This window comes from Nuphar pumila, chromosome 7 (assembly GCF_984573655.1).
Source record: "Nuphar pumila chromosome 7, dmNupPumi1.hap1.1, whole genome shotgun sequence".
Classification (NCBI taxonomy): Eukaryota; Viridiplantae; Streptophyta; class Magnoliopsida; order Nymphaeales; family Nymphaeaceae; genus Nuphar; species Nuphar pumila.
This window is the reverse complement of record NC_143255.1, coordinates 25,219,858-25,233,831: the sequence shown is the minus strand read 5'-3', so window position 1 is coordinate 25,233,831 and position 13,974 is coordinate 25,219,858. Positions and strand designations below refer to the sequence as shown.

General features: G+C 36.9%; 1 pseudogene; it reads left to right on the top strand.

Annotated features, from left to right (window-relative positions):
* Positions 1-12,139: 12,139 nt before the first annotated feature.
* LOC149831579 (inositol-tetrakisphosphate 1-kinase 1 pseudogene) lies at positions 12,140-12,547 on the top strand (annotated as a pseudogene).
* Positions 12,548-13,974: the final 1,427 nt, after the last annotated feature.

Below are 13,974 nucleotides of genomic sequence, written 5' to 3'. Positions count from 1 at the left end.
CCCGTTTTGAGTATTCGCAGGTTTGTAAGAAAGTGAAAATTAAATGTATACATTAAATTGGGACATGAATGCAAAAACAATTTTGATCAATTAACTTAAAAAGTTATTCATGCTTGTTGCCTTGATTCATGCATCCCTAAATGCTTAACATTAATTTTATGCATCCCTAAATGTTTGATTTAGCATGAAATTGTTGAATGCTTGCTTGAACTGCTTAGATAGTAAGTTTGTTCTGATAATATGTTACTTTTGAATCCTCTTAAATCTATGCTCGATTTACTTTATGCTATTTCCTTATTGTTGAAAATTTAGAGGGTCTCGTACGAGAACTTCGATTATTACCTATTTTCTAAAAATGTTTTTCAGGCTCTAAAGCTTTGTGATGATGGGATTGGCTGGCTGAAGGACTGGAGGGTTATGGATCTGGTGGCTCGAGTTTTGACAGATATGTATGTTTTGTCTTTTTTTGGGATCAGTGTGAAACTTTATTGAGACTATTTAATTAAGTTTAATTCAATTTCAGTTCATGGTTTAAATTTATTCTATGTCTTAAATGGTTGGTGGGTTATGAATATTAAATATGTAATGTGACCCTGGCCCTTGGGAGGTTTTTCACAATTGTTTAAAAAAAATTATGCATTTTTCAAAGGTCTGTTTGGAGTCGTTATAGAGTTGGTATCAGAGCTAATCAGAACCACGACCATAAAGATTATAAACTCATACTCTAGAAGCAGTCTCTATGTCACTGATAAGGGGTATCTTGTGAATTTTTGTTTTCTTACTGTATTGAAATTATAAAAAATTTCATTTTGACTGTATGGATAATTATATTTAAATCAGTGTGTGATGATTTAAATTGTATGCTTGATATGATTGGATTGCTTCAATGGGATCAATCCTAAGGGGTCATGCTTGATCTATGAGTATAAATTTATTGATAATTTCTGGTTGATTTTTTTTTAAATGTATAATCGCGATCGTGCTAACGCACCTGAAAATTGGCAAGAACAGAAGAATTTTTTGACAAATGCCCTCAACAGTTTGGTTGAAACCGTGATAACACATATTCAGGCACAGATTGCTCAACCCACGACGTGTGTGCATCCTGCATCAGTTGTGACCACGAACACTTGTGCAATGACATAAGAAATTCATGCAGTTGGATTCACCAACTTTCTCTAGAAAGGTCAACCCTGAAGCCGTTGAGAGTTGGGCCGGGAAGATCGAGCGTGCTTTTCGTATTCTGCCTGTACCAGAGGACATACAAACTAACTTTGACACATACCGTTTTAAGGGTGATGCCAATAAATGGTGGGATATCGTGAGTAGAGTGAAGTATGCAAAGATAATTTCCTAGTTGACTTTTCGAGAGAAGTTCTTGAAGGCATACTTTTCCTTTTTTGTCAGGGAAAGAATGCAACAACAGTTCCTCAAGCTAACGTAGGTGAATATGAGTTTGATGGCCTGTACCACCAAATTTTGGAGTTCGAAGTGATACTGCCCCAACCTATTTGCTGGGATAAGGCGATGACAATAAAGTATGTGAGGGAGCTCAAGGACGGGCTATGTGTTTGGGTGATGACTAGCCATCCTACGACATTCAGCGATGCCATTGAATAAGCTTCCATCTTGAATGAGAAATATGAGCGGTTCAAGGGAGGGCAGTCAAAGAAGGGTGGCAACGATAATGGTGGAGCTCAGAAGAGCCCACCTGTGAGTGACATGACGCATGAGGCGCAAAGCAAAAAGCAGAAGACCCAGTAGGGAAACCATCATAATGTCCTTAATAGAGGCAACAGTAGGGAAAAACACAACCAACGTGCAGGAGATGCAACATGAGCCATCCTAACGGTCATTGTCCTCTCTTCAAGGGGCTCTTCTATCAGTGTCAGCAGCCCGAACATGTTGCATAGTAGTTCCCAAACAAGTCAATAGCCTAGGGCAACTGGCAGCAGCAGATACCTCAGCAGCAGCAAGTGTAAAGGAAGACAAACAGGTGGGTGTATGCTGCCACAACCGCGAAGCAAAATGATCGGACTGACCTGATCAAAGGTATTATCATTGTTGCTGATGATCGTGCTCATGTCATGTTCGATTCAGGGGCAACCCATTCTTTTCTATCTTCTTTTGCTGGATTGCTTGACATTGCAACATCTAGCTTATAGGATGCATTAGATGTTATCTCTTCGATGGGTATGTTCACTCGATGTGCGAAGTACCTCCCTGCAGTTCAAGTAGTTATTGAGGGATACGAGTTGTCTGCTGATTTTGTCATACTCAAGATGACATTTTATGATGTCATTTTGGGTATAGATTGACTATCACAAGATAATGCTACTCTTCAATGCTGAGGCAAGAAGGTCTGCTTGGAGTGGCTCGATCTGTCAACTTTGGTGTTTAAGGTGACTAGGCCAATGGGTGAGGTGAAGATTTATCCGTGATGAAGATCACTAAATACTACAAGCAGTGTTCTTGGTCAATGTGTCCGCTACGAATAGCCAAAATACGCCTTTGGAACAATTGGACATGATCCATGGGTTTCTTGAGGATTTACCGGGTTTACTGCCTCATCAAGAGATAGAGTTTTTTATCGAACTAGTGCTTGATTGATCCATAATGATTTTAAACATTGTTCCCTTCGAGATTTGAGGTATAAAAATATAAAATCATATTCATCATTGTCAATCCCACGGCCCCATCTTGTTGATATTTCATTTCTACCAGATTAACCAATGGGTTGGAGTGAATCAACCAATGGATTCTGTACTAAGATTCTTTGGAAGTATAGATCTCCTTTTCAGTTTCATTTCAGATTTTTCAACCACCCCTTCCATAATCTATGGATCTATTAAAAATTAATGAATAATCTGATGGATTTTCTACCTATCATCTTGTGCCCTCTGCACCTTGGTGGCTCCATGCAGTTTATCTTTTGTGCCCACTTCAAGTCATGCTGACTAATCAATATTTGGGGTAAAAAGCTTCAGATTCCATATGTTTAGTTCCATTTTACTCTCATGCATAGAGTATCTTTCTTACTGTGATTGTAAGACAGTCTTAGGCATCTTATAAATTTGTGATTATATTTAAGTATTGATGTGTGAATTATTTGATAACAAATGGTGAAAGACATTAATTTGGAATGAAAATAAGAACATAACTCCAGATCTTCACAACCAAATAAAGTATATGATATTTAAAAATTCAGAAAAGTCAATAGAATGTAAAAAATTCAGTGTAGGAAATTTCAACCATAAATCTCCATCCCCAATTTAAAAAAAACCCAAAGAAATGCAACGGTTTTATGCTTATTTCCTGAAGGGATAAATAATTTTTTAGGTTTTATTAGTTTGTAATCCTTCAAAAAAAATGGTTCCATTTGTTTGTAAAGCGAAGCAATCCAAAGATTCATTTTTGGCTTTGATTGTAGCCCACACCTTTAGGAGACAAAGTTGTATAGCACCCATGAATTGGTAGGACCTAAGGTGTTTATCAGGGCAGGGCATGCATGCACATGGTTCACTCTTTACTTCCAAAAATATGGCATTATTGGTATGTGATGATTCTTCCTTTCTGCAAGATGCTTGATGTCCTACCATAGAAATAGGCTCCGTATGATTTTAATTGCTGGTATTGACAGAACCAATATTGACCAACGGGGGCTCCTCTTGTCTGGTAGGATCTGCTAGTGCACGTCACCTCGTGTTGGGGATGTTGCAGGTTCAAAACCCAATGGTATAGTTGTATAACTGGCAGGGGTCTGCCTAACCCCAGCTTGCCTTTCAAAAAAAATAAAAATAAATATTGACCAAGTAATATAGTAACAGCAATGAGGATTCTCAGGGTCCGTTTGTTTCATGCTAAAGCCCGCTTACTTTCCCACGGGATGTGAAACAAAGGCGGCATTGAGGTGGGCCCCACTTTTTCCCCACAATGGCCTGTCTATTTCCAATGTGATTTCTTTTGTGTTATATTTTTGAAATATGCATTATTATACTTTATGATTTAAAAAGTTGTTTTTATAAGGTAACGTCCTTATAGTGTGGCTGTATTTTCAATTACTGTGACAATATGACATTAATTTTGAGTTTCTATGTTTTAAAAGACCGCTATAAAATGATGATATTTTCGAAATGTTTGTGACATAACATGCACTTCAACCCTTTGTAGTTTCACTCTTGGAGGATGCGAGAAGGAAATGAACCTTTCCATTTTAGAGAAATACAAATGATAATGTCAACAACAGCAGCAACAAAACCACGAATAATAATAATAATCAGCAGCAACAACTATTAGTACTAGTACTATTACTTTAGTTCATGGTCCAAGATTTTGAAGAAATAAAAGTAGCACCTTCCATTGGAAAGAGATTGTGGGAGTCCAACACGTTTGCAATGCCTTATGATTCTTGGACTTTCTCAGCTTACTGTGATTGCAAATCACCATCCCAACACTTTCTCATGTTGAAACATGAGAAGGTGCAAGTTGTGATTGAGATTCTCACTTGAGAATGCTTCTCCCTTCAATCCTATAAAATTTGGTTGACATTGTGACTGACAATCACAGTTTTTGAATTCTCAGCTGTGATAGCTCATACCACCTGTGACCAAAGCAAACATGAGGCTTTGATTATATTCCTGTTCTTGGGTACCTGTGGATGATCCAAATCTTTGGGCACACTTGGCCTACCATTGCATTGGAAGAGTACTTGACACTTGATGCTCTCAATCCAGTTGTAAAGTATGAGTCCAGCATTTAAACACTACATGTGCGCTGTTGTCCTGTTGCCTCATATTCATATTGGTCCATTAAAATGTATTTTCTTTTTAGTTTTCTCACTCCATATTTGCAATCTCACAATTGATGTGTTCACAGCAAATTGAAACTATTCCAACTACTTTACAAGTGTTTGTTTTCAAGTTTTTTTCTTTTTTTTTTAGAGAGAGAGAGAGAGAGATTCTTATTTGTGAAAAGGAAAGATAGCACATCCTAGAAATGGAATCTTTTTTGCATGAGTTGAACAGCGAGCAAAACACAGACGCAGTCACATGCCGTGTGTCCAATTTTTGACCTTTTATCTGCAATTGACAACCGACTTTAAGGACTTTTTTGTGTGAAAAAAACACACATCATTGATTGCATGTAGGGATGGCAGTGGACCGGGGCGGGGCGGGGCGGGGCGGGGGACAAGGTCTCCACCTCCGCCCCATCTCTAAAATTTAACCTTCATCCCCGGTCCACCCCCGCCCGTCTCAAAATACTAATCCCTGTCCCCACCCCCGCCTCGTCCCCATCCCCGCCCCCACCTCGTCCCCCATCCCCACCCCGCCCCGTTTTCTTGAAAAGAATCCAGGGATAAATGCAGAATGGCCATATGGATTATAGAGACCTTAAACACTTCTAAATTAAACCACAATGCAATCATCAGATAGAAATGATTCAACCAAGCAACATAACACAAAAACAGCATCCAAAAAGTTGTTTTGTGATAATCAGCGCTATTGTATATCTAATTTCCCTAGAGGCATGAACAACTTAATAGGAATATTTTGTTTCCATAAAATCTATTTGGTCATTCAAGAAATTTATTTTGCACAGATGGATCAAGAAGAACTTCAGACTTGATGCATATAATGACCATGAAAAATTACAAATAAAAAGTAAAGTGTGTTAGCTAGGACCACGTGCAATGGATTTACAACCACTTAAAGCCAATAAAAGGAAGCTAAACACCAGTAATAGACAATCTATCCAACAAAACTACTAAGATATGAAAAGCTTCAGAATGTTTATCAGCTAGTGGCTGTCACAGGTTCATTGGGCCTTCCAGAGACAATAAATTAACTTGCACAAACTCATATATATGTATGTATGTGTGTGTATATATATATCTTGGATCTAAAACAGTGGCCACTCCCATAATACCATGGATCACACTCCAATACTTATTAAATTTTTCTAGCATTTTAAGCGCCATGTTTTTCACCACATCCTTTGGATAATTTAGCCACTTAGTCATCTCAACTCTAATCCAATAAATAGTTGAAAAGTAGGCATTTGTTGTAGGATACTTTGTACCTGAAAATAATTTTGTTGCACGCTGAAATAACTCTAATTTCTCATAATTATCTTGTGCCACCTCCTAATCCTCTTATGTCGGACAACGCTTGTAGTAGGGATCTCGATATGTCAAATGAGTAAAAACATCTTTATAAAGCAAAGCAGTTTGAAGCATGAGAAAAGTTGAGTTCTATCGACTTTTAACATCAAGAACAAGTTTTTTGGTAATTGAAATATGCATTTGATGAGCAGACTCTTCAAATCTTTGTATTCTCATGGGAGATGATGTCCAATAAGTAACACTATCATGAATTTTTTCAATTCTTTCTTCAATCACAGTCAAACCATCTTGGACAATCAAGTTGAGAATATAGGCACAACAACGCATATGAAACAACCGTCCATGCAATATTAATGAACCAAATGAAAGTTTAGCCAATAAAATATCTACAACTACATCATTAGTGGTGCAATTACCTATCATCAAACTTATCAACTTTCTATCAAGGTTCCACTCGAACAAACAATCCATCAAACACTCAACAAGAACTTCTTTGGTATGTCAATAAGGTACATATAAAAACCTAAACATAATTTAATGAAGGTGATTAAATATTGATATTGAAAAAACATATTAGTAAGAATTGAAAAAAAAATGATTGACATTTGACAAATACCTTATGATTCAACTTTGCAAGTTCTAAGAATTATCAATGAAGTGTGCAGTGATAACCATGTATCCCTTCTTTTGATTGGAAGATGTCCACATGTCTGCAGTGATGGCAACTCTACTTTTAGTTTTTTTCAACAACTTTATTGTCTTGTCTCGTTCCACATTATAAATTTTGTGAATATCTTCCTTTATAATATTTCGAGTAATCATTTTGAACAAGGGTTGAAGAGTATTAGAATATTTTCTAAACCCATAATGATCAACCATACTAAGAGGATATTCATGTAGAATAATCATCATAGCAAGATATTTTCTTCCAACATCTTGAACAAATTGCCAATTCTCTATTATTTTTTCAGTATTCATTGTAGCTTTATTTGTAGCCAAAATATATTGCTTAATATTATTATGCTTAAGCCTATGACAGATTTTAATATGATCATACAAATGAGTAGTTCCAGCCTTGGCACCACCAACAAGACATTTATGACAATGATTGCACTCTGACTTATCCTTTCCACCAATCTTTTTCCTAGTGAAATGTTTTCATACAACTGATTTATGCCTACTTGTCTGTTCAAGTGCAAATCTACCTGAATTAGTTGATTGATCTTCATTATCTTTCATTGAAACATGGTTGCTATCAACTGGTGTTACCGAAGCTTGAGACATACTATGTGAACTTGAAGGTTGAGAAATTAATTTATTGGTTATTGGTTCTTCCTCTTCCATATCAAATTACTACCCACCAACTTATAGATCTACAAAACATTCACAAAAAAGTGACTATCAACAAATTTTCAGACTGCTTATCAGATGTGAACTTTAATTAATTTCTCCACAAACATACACATAAATTTACATCCACCACAACACAATTATGTTGTAAAGGTGATAGAGAGAGAGTCCAACAAATCCAGTCAGAGGTTGAAAAAATGGCTATCAGATGATGGTAGTTATGATTCTGATGGTGATTGTAGGCGAGGGCAAATTGGCCGCATGCACACACACATGTAATGCTAAAAGAAATTTCATACACGAAACCAACCCAAATTGAAATGCAGGAAACAAACAAAAACACTAACAACTTGAACCAATATGGAAAGGAAAATACTAATTTCATAAACCAATATGGCATTGTTAGACATCACATATCAAGTTATTCCCCTTTAAAGGTTTGACTTCAGGGACCAACAAAACAAACATGAGCAACTATGATTTCCCCTAAGGATTCACAAGAATCAACCCACATATTGGATTTTTGTTAAACAATTAGTAGTTACCAGCATTTTTCCTAAAACCACCAAAGTATTCGTACTATAAGGATAAATTTGTCATGCCCAAATCACAGTTTGGCGACTGCCACCCATATTCTATTCTAACAACATAGTTATGAAAAAATAACATGCAACATACAATTACTAATTCTGGCTAACATTAAGATTCAAAAGCAAACTACTAATATTATGTCATTTATGTTTCACTGTGAAGTGTTCTAATCGCCACAGTGGAATATACACATACTTGTTAGTTGAATACTTCGGGTTTTACATTTGATTTAACATCACTATACGATGTGCAGAGATCACATTGGAATGAATCACATCTTTTCAAACTTATGATCATAAAATCCCAAACAATAGAAATATCCAATTAACACAACAAAACTGAAGACATTCAACTACTTAAACTGCCTCCATTTAGTTAACCCTCGAAGCCATAAATTATATGATGCAAGCACAAGCTAGCATACATTTCAAAGTCGAAATTATGCTTTAGATAGAGGTAGGGGTAGTGGCTTACCAAAATAGGGGCATTTGGATAGGGGTAGTGGCTTACAAAAAATCCCAGCGTTGGTGGTGGATAAGTAGGAAAACACAATGGCAGGGGTGGCCAACCACAATGGGTGGTGGCTGCCTCCGGTCGATGCTCGGACAGAGGGGAATGCAACGACAGATCAAAGAGGGGAGAAGAAGAAAGAAGGGGAAGAAGAAAAAGAAGGTGAGGAAGATGGGAAGAGGAGGGACGTCGGCGATGGCTGACGTTCAGACGAAAGGGAAAGAGAAGAAGGTGAGGATAGGGGTCAACTAGGGGTGTCAGCGACAACGCTGCTTCGACGAGGCCACAGACAGGGAAAGGAAAAAGAGAAGAGGGAGGAGGTGGCACCGCAGACGAGGCTCACAGCAGCGGCACAGGGCGGCGACAGAGATGGAGTGAGGGAAAAAGGAAGGAAGGAGGGAGAGATGGCGTCATCCAACGGTGGTCGGCGACGGCCTGACTCTAGCGAGAATGCAGATGGGGAAGAGAAAGAGGTGACGACGACGACTCTGACGGATAAAACATAGTGTTAGGGTTAGTAAGATTTTATTTTTTGATTCAGGGTCTTTTAGTAGTATGGGGCGGGGGAAAGTGTCGGTCCATCCCCGCACGGGGATGAATTTTAACCTTCATCTCCTCCTCATTTTGGATGGTATGACCTGATCCATCTACCAAATGTCCGTTGTTTGATGACGATGTACGAACAACTTGGATAGTCATGGATAATGAGTCAAATTACTTCATTTTGGATCGTATGACCCGATCCATCAAACATTTTACATGTTTTAACAAGTTTATTATGATTTTTTGATTGGATATGGATCCAATTATGAAATTATATTTAAAATCATGATTTTTTGCCTTGAATATGAATTTGAAATTTGATTTTTGCCCCGAATATGGATCTCAAATTGAATTTTCATATTCTTAAATTCTCATAAAGCAAACAAAATTCACACCAAACTGTCAAGATTTTAATTTTTACCGTTATAATATTTTGTAGCATCAAGTTGATGACATTTTGATGAATAATGAAATAAACAAATGAGCTCCATAAAGAAAGAATGAAAGGGTTATTGTTAATACCTTAAAACCTCAACTTCCAAGGCCAAAAATCAACTTGTTTATGCTTAATACCAACTTTTGTCCTATGTTTGAGTTGGTAGGACAAATTGTCTTGGACAAATGCAACTTGTTCTGGACAAGAAATTTTTGCCAAATAATACTAACACATTTATGAAAAAAATTAATTTCTTAAACAAGTTTTAATTCCTAAAAAAAACAGTAATATATTCTGAATAAAAAATCATCTCTTGAGATTTTTCATGAGCCAATATCTTTCCAATATTTGTGACTATAGTGCAAACCTGTTTGGGAAACCAGAATTATCATCTTCTTGAAAATGAAGAACTCCACTTAGGAAAATGATTTCTCAAAATTTATCTTTCTGAATTTCTTTTTCTTTTTTTTAAGAGAACTGAAATATAGATGCTCCAGAAGCAAATTCTCAAATCCAGTCATACCTTTGCAATCTCCACTTCCAAACTACTTGGACTATTCAAGAGATGCATGGAATGAGCATGCATGTTTAGGATATCAAAATTTTCAATTATTTCCCTACAAAGGCAAAGAAAATAGCAATATTAGATGTCCTCGAGTATCCTCAGGTTAACTGTTAGTCATGTTGTAGGCAACTAGCTGGTGCTAAAGCAGATTATGGACTTCACAAATATTCATATTTTTGTTTTGTTTGCTTCTTCCAAGCAAAGTACTCAATTGATGATAGCCTTGCACCTCACCTTACTCTTGAGTGCCCTCCACACTACATATGATATATGCATGGTATTTGAAAAAGGAAGTCCTTGCAATTAGAGACATACATAAAAATACAATAAGATTCTTTTCTTTAACATGATCGACTAAAGTTCCCTCTTTAGATAGAATGGTCCATTAGATAGCAGTTTGAAAGGATCAGAATGTTAAATGATATGCTATGCTAAATGTGGTTATGAGAAGTTTGAAGTAGACAAGTGCGAATTTATGATACAAATGCTAGGCAAGAGGTTAAGCAAGTCAAAGACAGAGCTCATAATTTTCGAAAGAGTACTACTTAGGAACAATAGATTCACAGGAGTGCCCAGTATTTATCTTTTTCTGTGAAGCAAACTTGCTTGGCATCGATCATCTTTAGACCCACTAAGAATCAAGAACTTTTGGACATGATAGGATCACTAATAAAATTGGCGGGACAATGTTTCTTTGAAAAGGGTGCTCTCGAGTGTTCAATCAGTCAGTCCCCATACCTATTTACTGGATGGCTTTCTGGAGATAAATTTAAGCAGAGTGAAAATACATCATGCAAGATCATTCAGTGACTTACATAAACAAGGATAAGCTTGCATTGGATGTTATTTAACCAATTTAATGGAGTCAAGTATTTCAACCCATTCAAAACATTAGGCATGTGTTTTGCAATGCTTAGGTTATACATATAGGTTATGTCTGGTGGCATCTCATATGATTTGGAATCACATGAGATGGAATAAAATGTGATTTGAAGTCATATGATTTCAAATCATAAATTCCATGTGATTTAGAATCACATGAGATTCACTTCAAATGTGATTTCAAACCACATTCCATTTCTCATTTGCATGAGATTCCAAATCGCATGTTTGGTTAGCCGTGAAAATGAGATTCATTCTCTCACTTGCATGATATTCCAAATAACATTTGTATCCAACCAGACATACCCATAAATTCGAGAAAATTCCTTACGCCTTTCCAACAGTTAAATTGCAGATAACTAACTGAAAAAAAAATAGCAATCAAACATTCCAAGTTTCAATGAGTATAATGATAATGACAACCATTTTTACAAGTACATAACATGTCGCAGTTGAAAATTCTCCAAGAAATGAGCATTTGCATGAAAATGAGACATTTACCATGGTTGTGATTTCTCATTCTTCCCTTTTGTTTTCTGAGAAATTATCATTCTAAATTGAATAATCATGCAAAGAGCATACTATCGAGATGAATAAACATTTAGCATGTCCTAGAAAATCCAAAGACGGTTATGATTGAGGTCAATTTCATTAGTACCCTTCATTCTGTTAGTAAGTGTGTGATAAGGTACACTAGACAATATACATGTGACACAATCGTACCTGCATCTTATACAGGAGCATTTTTTCTTTGAAATAGGTTTTACATGTACAAGAGAAAAGACTAAGCTAGACACGTAATGATCAGTTCACAAAAACGATTCCATTTTCTTTTATAATATCTAACATTCCAAATAGAATCAAAGTTTCATTTGTTGAGGTATTCTAAATGGAGTTCTGCTATGGCCATTACATGGGTTACCATCTCTTGCAGACATTACAGCAAACAATTGAAGTACAACTTTATATTGACAAAAAAACTGCAACCTCAAATTTAACTTATTGATCAACAATGTCAGCACAAAATATAACATCTCACATAACCATTACATCAAACACATTATCAGTGCTCGGTAGGTGGAGCAAACGGAGATAGTGGGTGAAGCGATGGACAGTGAGTTTTTGTCAGAGTTGTGGATTTATGTTGGTGGAGCAGGAGCCCTTCGACTGCATCATCCACAAGATCTACGGTGATGAATGGCGGAACCAGCTGCGCAAATTCGCTGCGAGGAACCTTGGCATCGGCGTGATCGACCTGCCGGAGGCCATCGCGCGGCTCTACAATAGGATCTCCATGCTGCAGGTGGTCTCCGAGCTCCGAATCCTGCAGGAGAGAGAGACCTTCGGCATCCCCAATCAGATCGTCATCTACGATGCCGATGCTCGCCTGTCGTTGCTGGACGTCTTCGCTGATCAGCTCATTATCGTCGGATCCCTCTCGTTCTCGCAGGTCTCCAACATGATGGAGAACCATGGAGGAGAGGCGTACTACAAGTTGATGGGCCTCCAAGAGAGCATGATGCTCGTGGAGGAGATAGCGAGGGGGTAGAGGAGTGCCCGTTGAGAAGAAATCAGCGTCCCCTTCGTCCCTGTTACTTTTGTAACAGGGGGAGGGTGGAATGAAAAGTTCACGTGTATAAGGACGCGGCGGACCCATGGAACACCATCCACCGTGTTGAACATTTGTTGAAAATCGCCGTTCCCAACAAGATTTTCATCCGAATCACGCTGGGAACGGCGCATCAAACATACCCTGAGGGTACACCTTCCTTAGTCTATAATGCCAAAATCAATACCCTCCCTTAAATATGGGTGGAACAACCACTCTCTTCTAATGAATCAATCAGCCATTTTTGCAGGAGTGAACCAGTTACAACAATAAATCATCTTGAATTCACACTAAGCATATAAACTTTCCTCCTTTTAGGCTTAAGTTTTCTCAAAGCACCTTGAAGAATCATAATTTCTGGAGCGATGTTGATTCGGGCTAACAAAGCTTCTTTTTATGATTGTTCAAACCACTTGGAGCAATCATGCTTCTAGTGAAGGTTTGCATGGCATGGGGATGTAAACGGTTTGAGTTCAGATTCAGGTTGGATATAACCGATACCAAATCTGATTAATCGCATATTGTCTAATTAGAGAAACGCTAATATTGAATCTGAATAAGTGTGATCGAATTTGGAAACCTGTTGAATTCGGTTATGAAATCCTGAACCAAATCTGAATCCAGTTATTAATCAGACTGAGTCTTCTTAACCTAATCTGACTCCCAATTCTGTCAGATATCAAATAAATATTGCGATAAAAACATGATATGTTCATTAAAACAATATTATCATTATATTTTGATAAATTAAAATGGATATTATCAAAATATTGCTGATATTTGTCATTGTGCCCCTAAAGATGAAGTGTATCTGGTGAAATCTTTGCAACTCTATTTGTGGCTCTAAATTTGATACCCTTGTAAAAGTAACACTCAATGGGAAGAGAATAAGGATGATGATCAAAACAAGAAATGTTTAAAAAAGAAAAAAGAGAGAAGAAAAACAGGGAACAAAAAGAAGAAGAAGATGACAAAAACTAGATTAATTGTCATTAATATACGAATAGTGTACCATCCCATCACAAAATGACCCAAAATCCAAGTGAGACATTTATTTATTAACCTTTTGAATTACATTATATCAATCCATCTTCATTATCACTTGTCAAAGTTTCAAAGCTGTGGTTCTTCAAGCATTAAAATAGTACTTAAAACATTTCATAGACGGTTTTGCTTATTTGGATGGCATGATTTAATAAATAAATAGATGATGATGGAGTATTCAATCATTGTTTTCATTGGAGCTTGCATTTTCTTGAAATAAACTGCACTAATTTCAGTACATAAACATACTTAAAACAAAATTGATTGGCCATTGGAACTCCTAATATACTGTTTGACTGACCTCTTAAAGATTGGCATGACAT